The sequence below is a fragment of the Schistocerca piceifrons genome, chromosome 5, assembly GCF_021461385.2.
Source record: "Schistocerca piceifrons isolate TAMUIC-IGC-003096 chromosome 5, iqSchPice1.1, whole genome shotgun sequence".
Taxonomy (NCBI): domain Eukaryota; kingdom Metazoa; phylum Arthropoda; class Insecta; order Orthoptera; family Acrididae; genus Schistocerca; species Schistocerca piceifrons.
Window position 1 is genome coordinate 207,850,443 of NC_060142.1, and position 11,334 is coordinate 207,861,776.

The following is an 11,334-nucleotide window of genomic DNA, read 5'->3' on the forward strand; positions in this document are numbered from 1 at the left end:
TTCGTCGTTGAGTACACCATCGCACGCGCTCCTGACTGTGATGCAGCGTCAAGGGTAACCGCAGCCATGGCCTCCGAGCTGATAGTCCATGCTGTTGCAAATGTCGTCGAACTGTTCGTGCAGATGGCTGTTGTCTTGCAAATGTTCCCATCTGTTGACTCAGGTATCGAGACGTGGCTGCACTATCCGGTACAGCCATGCGAATAAGATGCCTATCATCTCGACTGCTAGTGATACGGGGGCGTTGGGATCCAGCACAACGTTCCGTATTACCACCCTGAACCCACCGATTCCATATTCTGCTAACAGTCATTGGATCTCGACCAACGCGTTCAGCAATGTCGCGATACGATAAACCGTAATCGCGATAGGCTACAGTCAGACCTTTATCAAAGTCGGAAACGTGATGGTACGCATTTCTCCTCCTTACACGAGGCATCACAACAACGTTTCATCACGCAACGCCGGTCAACTGCTGTTTGTGTAGGAGAAATCGGATGGAAACTTTCCTCATGTCAGCACGTTATAGGTGTCGCCACCGGCGCCAACCTTGTGTGAATGCTCTGAAAAGCTGCTCATTTGCATATCACAGTATCTTCTTGCTGTCGGTTAAATTTCGCGTCTGTTGCACGTCATCTTTGTGGTGTAGTAATTTTAATGGCCAGTAGTGTACTGACGACTATGCAATTGTAAACGAAAACACTGGGCAGCTCTTAGAATATATGAGACTACTGATTTCAGCGCATTGAGATGAGCAGGGAACATTGATTGTTGAATATTGCCCCTGGAGCGGTAACCGTTCGCTGCTCAGGTAGAATACACCGCGTGTGCAATAGCACAGTAGCTAGAGAGAGAGCTGCCGGCGTGCGCCGAGACCGCTGGCGGACCGGAAGCGCGGCTGCCGTGATGCTGGTGGCCGCAGGCGGCGCAGCGCGGGGCAGGGTGGGGCCGCCTACCAGACGCGCCCTGACCTTCACGTCTGGCCGCCAGGAAATCGATCTGGATCCCCGGCCGCCCCGCACACAGCCAGCGGGTGCTACCCAGGTGTTCATTAGCATAAAGTCGTTCCGGCCCCCACTGGCTCGCCAGACGCGACCGCTGATCGCTTACTTCGGTTACCTCGCCTTCAAGAAATTTCCATCTCCTGCCCAGAAATGTTGCAGTAGCACTTTGAACTATTTTGTCTTGGTCGCGTTCATAGACTCGTCCTCAGACTATTGTAGAAGCCACAGCGGGGGAGAATGAATTTGTCCAGGTTGAAGATGATGAGTGAGAATTTTCGTTAGTAAACGTGTAAGACATCGTGGTCTCCTGACCTTCATTGCTTACATATTCTGCCCTCACAATCATATTCCGCACATCAAAACGCTTCATTCGAATCCAAACTCGATGAGATAAAGCCAATGTTCAACAAATTCATGTAAATGGTACGCAAATAACAAATGTGCACCGGGGTTGAGATATTCGAGGCTGGCGTACACACAGAAATTCAAGACACGACGGCCACAAGAGCTTTTAGTTCGGGAGAGGCGGACCGCACGCCGAGAGGCCGGTCCCTTCAGAGGACGATTCAGCCTATCTACGTCGGTCGGCGACCACCCGTGGAGTGGACAGCGTTTGCCCGAGTGAAAGGGGAGAACGACCCTATGTTCGGCTTAAAAGCAAATTCCGCTACATTGTGTGGGAGCGCCCAGCCTACGTATTCTTTACAAACACAGAATGCAGTTTCAGAGGTTTTCACAGGGAGACAGCAAACGCCAAACCCCGATGCTACAGATTTCCGGATTGGTCGCCTTAAACGAAACGTCATTCTCCCATTTTAGAAGAGCAATGCTGATTGGCAGACGATGTTCCTGACGCCTTGAGCTGAAGGAGTAATGGAAGAGACCGAAAGATATACCCCTTCATGTGTGGCGTGGAGAGGGGCCGTTACGTTGTCGCTCTTGGAGCGAGAACACGTAACGAGAGCGTGTGCACTCGTACGTGTACTCAAAGAGCGAGGAACAAGTCTCTCCTCAGTACGTCACTGGGAGAGCACCTCTGTCGAGAGCGAATCGGAGTGCGACTCTATATTGAGTGCTTGCGATTAAGCTTTTTTCACTGTGTTGGCCGCCACACTTATTGTGCAGTGTGAACAGACAGAGTTATAGTTAAACGCCTGCGAGCTAATTTTTGAGTGGCATCGCAGTGGACTGGTTATCTGGCCGGTGTACCACGCCAATAGTTAGACTAGGGGCGAATAAGAGTCCTTGACTTCATCAAGGCGTAGGGAGAGTTTGATTGGCAAAGGTCAATCCAGATAGAACGAGAGTTATCTTATTTGTCAGCCGCGAGCGGTGCAGACAGCAGTCATGGCAGCTTACAGTATTGTGCACTACAGCTCTTGCGAGCTCCATATTTCCTCCACAACAATACACTTCACAGCATTTCACATGCGACAGCCTCGACCGTACGTAGCAACATTCTAACGGATAATTATTCAAGTTGAGTAGGTGTGGCTCTCAGCCATTCTGCCAAGTCAATAACATAGAAATTTCATTAGCGAATCCTATCCTTAAGAGGTAACTTCACATTCCAAATAGAACCCGGAAATAACTTTTTCAGTTCATAACTAAAAGTGCCATTGTGATTTCTCAGAACTTTTGCAAAATAAATAATAATTTTCGTTAGTTTCATGTTTTTCTTACACTAAATAGCACTACTCCAGTACTCAAGTATCCCACTAGTTACGTAAAAAATTTTGTGAATTTTTGTGTCATTTCCTTACGGCGGACGACCCCAGAAGATATTTATTGCCCAAAGTTTTTCAGGCATTTCTCTTTAGAACGTTAGGAGCGTCTGTCTGGCTTCTGTAGTAGTGTGGGGGTGGAAATTGCATCTTGCAGGAACCACAGGGTAAAGGGTACATTTCAGATTAATCCGTTGCCCAGAATGACAGAATAGCACCCTCACGCTCACAAATGGTCTGGCCAACGGTCTTTCCTCAGTGGTAACAACGATTCCATAAGATCATCTAAGTTAAGCGCTGTCGGACTTGGCTAACACTTGGGTGGGTGACGGTCAGAGCCTGCCGAGCCCTGTTGGCAAGCAGGGTGCGCTCAGCCCTTGTGAGGCCAATTGAGGCACTAATTCATTGAAAAGTAGCGTCTCCGGTCACGAAGACCGAAAGTGGCCAGGAGAGCGATTTGTTGACCACATGCCCCTCCACATCCGCGTTCTTTAACGCCAATCGTCTGAGGATGACACGGCGGTCGTCGGTACCCTTGGGCTTTCCGAGGGCTTATCTTCTGGTAAACCTTGCGGGATGTAAGGTCGTGGTCCATGAAACTCTTCAGCTCCTAACGTTTCGTCCAGTGCTTCGCTGGACATCTTCAGAGGGGTGTTTCTCCTCCGGTGAGTCTCACCGGAGGAGAAACACCCCTCTGAAGATGTCCAGCGAAGCACTGGACGAAACGTTAGGAGCTGAAGAGTTTCATGGACCACGACCTTACATCCCGCAAGGTTTACCAGAAGATATGTCATCCGGTCGTGAAAGTCTTCATACTATTTCCGAGGGCTATTCGGACGTGGTTCAGCTTTTTTAGCAAACTGTTTGTGTTTACGGCCGATTTGGTTCCCTTAGATGCCGGCGACTTTCTGTGGCTGCAGGTTATTTATACCACTTCTTGGAGATAATAGGTGCGATGCTAAGAGGGTAGTACGTCAAACGGGCCGACTGGAGCAAGAGAGGCACCACAGGACATTTTAATTTCCACTGTCTATAATTTTACAAATAATTCATAAAGCCTTGAAAGCATGATCAGGAAGGATACATGTGTATGAAACTCTAGAGTTCATTCAATTTATGAAAAAATGAATGAACTGTTACATTTTAAACTTCTTGTTTAGAAAAAAACTCAAATTTTATAGTTAATTGCCTCAATTTTTACCACAGTTTTAAATAGATTTGGAAAATTCTGGTGTTTCATACACCTGTAAGTACAGTTTGTATGCTGTGCAAAATTCATCGAAGAATCTCTTACTTAGGATGAAAAGTGTACCTACAGGAACAAATGCAGCCAGTAGTAAGTGAAAAAATGGTAAGTTTCACATGTAAAAAAAAAAGGTATTTTGCTACGTTTTTGAACTTCCACTGCTATAAGTGTGAGTCCTCAATCTTTCCTGCTCATGCTGACAAAGTTTTATGAAATTACTTGTAAAAGTATAGATAGTAGAAATTAAAATGTCCTGTGGTGCCTCTCCTGCTCCACGTCGGCCGTTTGACGTCCTACCCCACCTTAATATCGAGTCACTCCCCCACGAGTAATTTCCGATATCATTCCACGTTGAAAATCGCTTGACTCGTGACGTGCTCTCGCATACATTATACACAAGTCTGTTACAGACGGCTCAGATAACATTTCTAAACTCATGCAGTGCACCGCATGCAGCTGCAACATTTCGGCGTCATTAACTGCACATCTTCAAATCGGACAACGTTTCCCATGACTGTCTAGCACCCAGTTTGAAAACTCACTGTAGGAGTCATACGCAGTGTTTTGCATCAAGCTGGATCTAAAAATTCTATCTCTTTATCGTTTAAATTACTGTTATGAGCAATTTTTTCTCTGTTTTTTTGTGCCATTAGTCTTTCGATTGGGTAATGCGGGCAGCCACGAATTCCTCTCCTGTGGCAACCTTTCCACCTCAGATTAGCACTTACTGTTGAATACATTCCAATCTGTGTGCTCTCCTAGAATTTTTACCCTCAACAGCTCCCGCAACCATGATGCGAGTTGTTCCTTGCTGTCTTAACACATGTCTTGTCATACTGTCCAGTCTTCTTGTCAGTGTTCACCATGTTCCCCTACTCGCCGATTATAAAGAGAACTTCACTTCTTTCCAGTTCATCCAGTTTTCAAGATCTGTGTATAGTACCACACCTGAAACGCTTCGATTCTCTTCTTCTCGTGTTTTCCACAATCCATGATTCCCTTCCATAGAATGCTGTGCTCCAAACGTGCAATTTCGGAAGTTACTCCATTAAATTAAGACTGACATTTGAAACTAGTAGACTTAATGATCTTTAGTTCGTGGGGGACGACGTCATTTACTCGCAGAGCTTTTTGATAGAAATTTCTGCCATTTGACTTATCCGTAAAAAACCCGTTTTTATGCGAAGTGCTTTGGAACATCTTGAGTAGCTTTCGCACGCATACCGATATCCCCTCATTTTTCTCATCTAGGGCAAAGCCAGAAGTCAAACGGGCAAACGCTCTATGGGCAGAATTTCAGAAGTACCGTAGGTGACTGCAGAGTACGGACGTTTCCCTAGTAGCTTTGGTCAGTAAAGGTAATACCCGCACTACCTCTACGTTCGGTGTGTAGCGTACGCAGTGGGCGTTACCTTATAACGATCGCTTTCTTTACGTACGCCATCAGGGTCTTACTAGAACCTCTAAAAACCCGAAGTGGTGAAATGTCACCCTGCTTCCCAGAACTCCTGAAGATAGACGTTGACTGTGGATATTGTACCACAGACATAGTCCCTTTGACTGTTCAGAGATGTCACTAGCCCTCCCAAAGATATAAACAACGATGCATGAGCAGCGCCTATTAGACGGAGGGGGTCCGACAGCCGGTCAGTTCCGGTCATTCCACCAGGAAGGAGGTACGGGTGTTATCTGTAGTTCAATCGTGCCAAGACGGTCAATACGTCGGTTCGATCGCGTCCGCATTGTTACTTTGTGGCAGAAGGGGCTCTCAACAAGGGAAGAGTCCAGGCGTCTCGGAGTGAACCAAAGCGTTGTTGTAAGGACATGGAAGAGATGCAAACAGGGGCTGTCGATGAGATGCCTCGCTCAGGCCGCCCAAGGGCTACGAGTGCAGTGGATGACCGCTACCCACGGTTTATGGCTCGGAGGAACGCTGACAGCGACGCCACCATGATGAATAATGCTTTTCGTGCAGCCACAGGACGTCGCGTTACGACTCAAACTGTGCGCAATAGGCTGCACGACGCGTAATTGCACTCCCGGCGTCCATCTTTGTAACCATGACACCATGCAGCGTGGTACAGATGGGCCGAACAACATCCCGAATGGACAGCTCAGCATTGGAATCACGTTCTCTTCACTGAGTTTTGCATATGCCTTCAACCAGACAATCGTCAGAGACGTGTTTGGAAGCTACTAGAGTCAGATTGAACGCCTTAGACATACTGTTCAGCGGGAGGTTCCCTGCTGTTTTGGGGTGGCATTATGTGGGGCTAACGAACCGCCGTTGGTGGTCATAGAACGCGGCGTAATGGTTGTACGATGTGTGAATGCCATCCTCCGACCGATAGTGCAACCTCATCGACATATTGGCGAGGCATTCGTCTTCATGGACGATAATTCGTGCCCTCATCATGCACATGTTGTGAATGACGTCCTTCAGGATAACGACATCGCTCGATTAGAGTGGCTAGCATGTTCTCCAGACATGAACCCTGTTGATCATGCCTGGGATAGATTGAAAAGGGCTGTTTATGGACGCCGTGACCCACCAACCACTCTGAGGGCTATACGCCTAATCGCCGTTGAGGAGCGGGTCAATCTGGACCAACAGTGCCTCGATGAACTTGTGGATAGTATGCCACGACGAATACAGGCATGCATCAATGCAAGAGGACGTGCTACAGGGTATTAAAGGTGCCGGTGTGTACCGTGATCTAGAGCACCACTTCTGGAACTCTCGCTGTATGGTGGCAAAACATACAATGTGTGGTTTTCATGAGCAATAAAAAGGGCGGAAATTATGTTTATGTTGACCTCTATTTTAATTTTCTGTACAAGTTCCGGAACTCTGGGAACCGAGGTAATGCAAAACTTTTTTTGATGTGTGTATAAATGGCTGGGTAGCCTTCGGAACATTATCCGTAAATTATTGAATTTTAACGTGAGACAGAGGGATGTTGTGGTAAAAATGATGGAAACAGTATGGATTTAGAATGAGATTTTCACTCCGCAGCGGAGTGTGCGCTGATATGAAACTTCCTGGCAGATTAAAACTGTGTGCCGGAGCGAGACTCTAACTCGGAACCTTTGCCTTTCGCTGGCAAGTGCTCTACCAACTTTTTTTTTCTTCATTTTGTTCGTTGTTGATCGTTGTGTTTGGTCGTTGCGGACGTCACATAACATTCGTTCATGTTCGTTGTTGATCCTTTCACTCAGTTTTTTATTACAGAGGCCAACCGGCTCTCTGATCGAACACGCTGAGCTACCGTGCCGGCTTAACTGAGCTACCCAAGCACGACTCACCCCCCGTCCTCACAGCTGTACTTCCGCCAGTACCTCGTCTCCTACTTTCCAAACTGGTGAGGGCGTGAGTCGTGCACGGGTAGCTCAGTTGGTAGAGCACTTGCCCGCAAAAGGCAAAGGTCCCGAGTTCGAGTCTCGGCCCGGCACACAGTTTTAATCTGCCAGGAATTTTCAGTAGAGATTAATCATATAGTGCCGGGAAACATAGTTACCTCAACAAAAAAGGAGAATGAAAAAAAAAAGCAACACGAAAATATATCAAACATCGCTTCAATAGTTCAAGGAACTCGTATGAAACACGTTTCAGTTATTCATAAACAACTTCCGCATTTACCAATAAATACAGGAAACTCTTACCTTTGATCACGATGGAGAAGGTTCTGCTGATTTCAAAATGTGGTGAGATATGTATATTTTATGTTTGTGCATTTCAACTGTACTTGCAACAAAAAAATTGCTTTGGGTACATAATAGCGGAGAAGTTATGTGGTCAAATAATTTTTTATAATTATAAAAAGCAATTTATGTTCTGTAAGGATATAAAGCATGAAAGGTCTCTGTTGGACTCCTTTCATGTTAATTTCTTAAATCTGTTGTCATTTACGGCATAAATTCCACTTCTAAATTTACTGTGGGGTGTACTTACCCCACGTGGGTTGAACGTAAAGAAAAGTTGCTGTACTGAAAAATATTGTCAAGACGAGATGTTATAATCTCACGCACATTCGCATTTAAGATTGATGATCTTAGTTAGAGTTACGGGTCATCAACACGTGGTTCCAGTTTACTCACAAAGTAGCGACGAAGCAACTGCTGGAAGATATTCTGAACTTCACACTCGAATTACACTGCATTGCAATTTAAGATAACATTAGATATTTTAGATCTAAACCTGAAATAAAGGTGATTAAATTTTCAATTAGGCTGAATTTAAGATTCCATTGTCCTACGGACTTAGCGGAGATCTTAGCACTTCAGACGCTCGCCACGGACGGACTGGCCGTGGGCCCCTACCGAGGGTGCTTCACAGATACAAACGGAAGTGACCAGAGAGGCAGCTTCCTATGCCAACATGACACGGGACGGACAGGACCGTACCAAGAATAGAAACCTCTTTGCTTTTAGAAAGCGTAGCTACCTGTTCCAATGTTGGTCCTACTGTTCTCCAGCAGACAGGCTTGTCTGCTACCATCAAGCATGCAACTAGACATACATTTGCTCATTCATCCTTTCACACAGAAGGGAAGGGGGATGACAGTATCTTATCATATACAGTATATTAAAAAAAAGCAGATGTAGGTTCCGTATGAGACTGTGTGACATGAATAACATATAAACTGTGTTTTAAAGTGTAGTAGTGTGACAGATCGTTCTTGTCTATGTGTAAAAGTAACGCGTTCGACTGCTCAGTCCCTTCCCAGATAGAGTCAGAAACACCACAGTAAATTTAGAAGTGGAATTTGTGCCATAAATGACAACAGATTTAAGAAATTAACATGAAAGGAATCCAACAGAGACCTTTCAAGGATAGAATGGACGAGTACTGAATAATGTTCGATTCAAATTATGTGCGAAACAAACAAATAAAAAAACAAAGAGAAATGGCTGGCTCCCAATTTCTCTCTTTCACACTCATTTATGTGTCTTTCCTGCCGATGCTACCAACACTGTCTTTCCCTACCAATGCTGCAAATACTACCGTTAATCTTAGATTTACCACATCATTTATCCAGTGTATCAAAACTACCGTGCCGTAGTTTTGGCAGAGCGCAGCTCCACCTACGGGGCTTCTGCTTGCCCGTATGGGCAGTACGCTTAAGTTAAATTTGCTTAAGCAGCAAGGCTTTGATAAGGTCATTAGTAATATCAGATGAGGAAATGATAAGAACGGGGAAAACGCGAATGTGGGCGGGGAGCGGCGTGCGGCCCAGCCGGTGCAGGTGCCGGCTGCTGAGTAGCCCCGGGCGCACAGCCGGAGTTGGCATTGTTCGCGGCCCTCCACGACAGCCGGGAGTGCTCGCGAGGGGCGGTCCTTTGATCGCGGCCACCGCCACCCACCTCTCCACAATGCGTTTCGCGAGAGAAGAGGAGAGGGCCAATGAAGGCCGGCGTGCAGGCAGCAGCCAGCCACTCACCCAGCCTCGCCGCAGTTCGTGTTGTTTGCCGCGAACACCGCTCTCGAGGCGGCCGCCTATTGCGCGGCGCCAGCTGCGGCCCTCCCACGTACGTCCCTGCTCGGCAGCGGAACTCGCACAGTTCTCTTCTTTCATTTTAATATTTAAACTGTTTACCCTTATAAAGATGAAGTTTTAACTTTTCCCATTTAAGAAATCGTTCGCGCAGGAGAACCGTGAAAGGTACTGTCGTTTGACCATTGCACAAACTCCCGTATGGTGGACGTAGCCGATCTGGAGAAACAACTGAAAGAACTGAAGGCAAACAGGTCTCCAGGTCCTCATGGAATCCCAGTTCGCTTTTACAAAGAACACTCTATTGCGCTGACCCCTTACTGAGCTTGCACTTATCGCAGGTTCGAACCCTGCCTCGGGCAAGGATGTGTGCGATGTCCTTAGGTTAGTTAGGTTTAAGTAGTTCTAAGTTCTAGGGGACTGATGACCTCAGATGTTAAGTCCCATAGTGCTCAGAGCCATTTGAACCATTTGAAGTTATCGCAAATCTCCGCCTAGCGTAGAGTCATATGCGAATGCAAAAAAGGATGAAACAACGGATTTGCAAAATTACATACCAATCGGTTTGCTGCAGAATCCTGGAACATATTCTCATTTCAAATCTAAAACATTTCCTCGAGCGTCACATGAGATACTGCGAACCATGGACGAAAGACAACAGACGGATTCGATATTCCTAGATTTCCGTAAAGCATTTGACACGGTACCACTCTGCCGACTGCTAAGGAAGGTAAACCATATGGAGTAGGTCCTCAGGTATGTGAGTGGCCCGAAGACTTCTTGTATGTTTTCCTCGATGGCGAATTTTCATCAGAGGCAAGGGTTTCGTCAGGAGTGCCCCAGGGAAGTGTAACAGGACAGATGTTATTTTCTGTATACATAAATGATCTAGCGGACAGTGTAAGCAGCAGTCTGTCTGCTTACGATACTGTGGAGTATGAGGAGTTGCAGTCGTTGACTGATTATAGGAGGATACAAGATGCCTTAGACAAATTTTCTAGTAGCTCCGATGAATAGCAGCGTCTCTAAAGATAGAAAAATGTAAATTAATGCAGATAAGTGGGAATAACAAATCACTCATGTTCGAATGCGTATTAGTAGTGTGTTGATTGACAGTCACGTTGATTACAAAGCAACATGAAACGGAATGTGCATGTAAGGACTGTAGTAGACATGACGAATGGTCGACTTCGGAAAGCTGGGAGAATTTCAGGAGAGTGTGGCTCATCTGTAAAGGACACCGTATGTAGGACACTAGTGCGATCCGTTGTTGAGCACTGTTCCAGTGTTTGGGATCCGCAAAGCACGTCCGATTAAGGGAGATATCAAAGCAATCCAGACGCGGCTGCTAGGTTTCTTACCGGTAGGTTCGATCAACACACGAGTATTACGGAGATGTTTCGAGAACTCAAATATGTCCTTTTCGAGCAGCGTTTCTAAGAAAATCAGGAAGACCGACCTTTGAGACTGACTGCAGACCGATTCTACTAGCGCCAACGAACATTTCAGCTACGGACCATGAAGATAATATTAGAGATTAGGGCTCGTACAGAGGCATAAAGGCAGTCGTTTCTCCCTCGCTGTATCTGCGAGTGGAACTGAAAAGGAAAATACTATTAATAGTAGTGGTACAGAGTATCCTCTCCCAGACACCATGCAGTGGCTCGTGGAGTATGTACGCAGACGAAGATGATTAGGGATCTGATACTTACTCCGACTGATATCATAAAACGTGACAGACAAGTCTCGAATTTCTTGTACAAAGTCTATGCTGTCCATTTCTGAGAACAATGCGTGCGCTAGGAATGCTGCATTGTCACGTGTTATAGAGCAGAATATTACACACGCTGTTTTAACAACATTTT

General features: G+C 46.2%; 1 non-coding gene across 1 annotated transcript; it reads left to right on the plus strand.

Annotated features, from left to right (window-relative positions):
- Window positions 1-7,352: 7,352 nt before the first annotated feature.
- Trnal-caa lies at window positions 7,353-7,427 on the plus strand. Its single transcript has one exon. It is a non-coding gene; the product is annotated as a tRNA-Leu (tRNA).
- The last annotated feature ends 3,907 nt before the right edge of the window (window positions 7,428-11,334 follow it).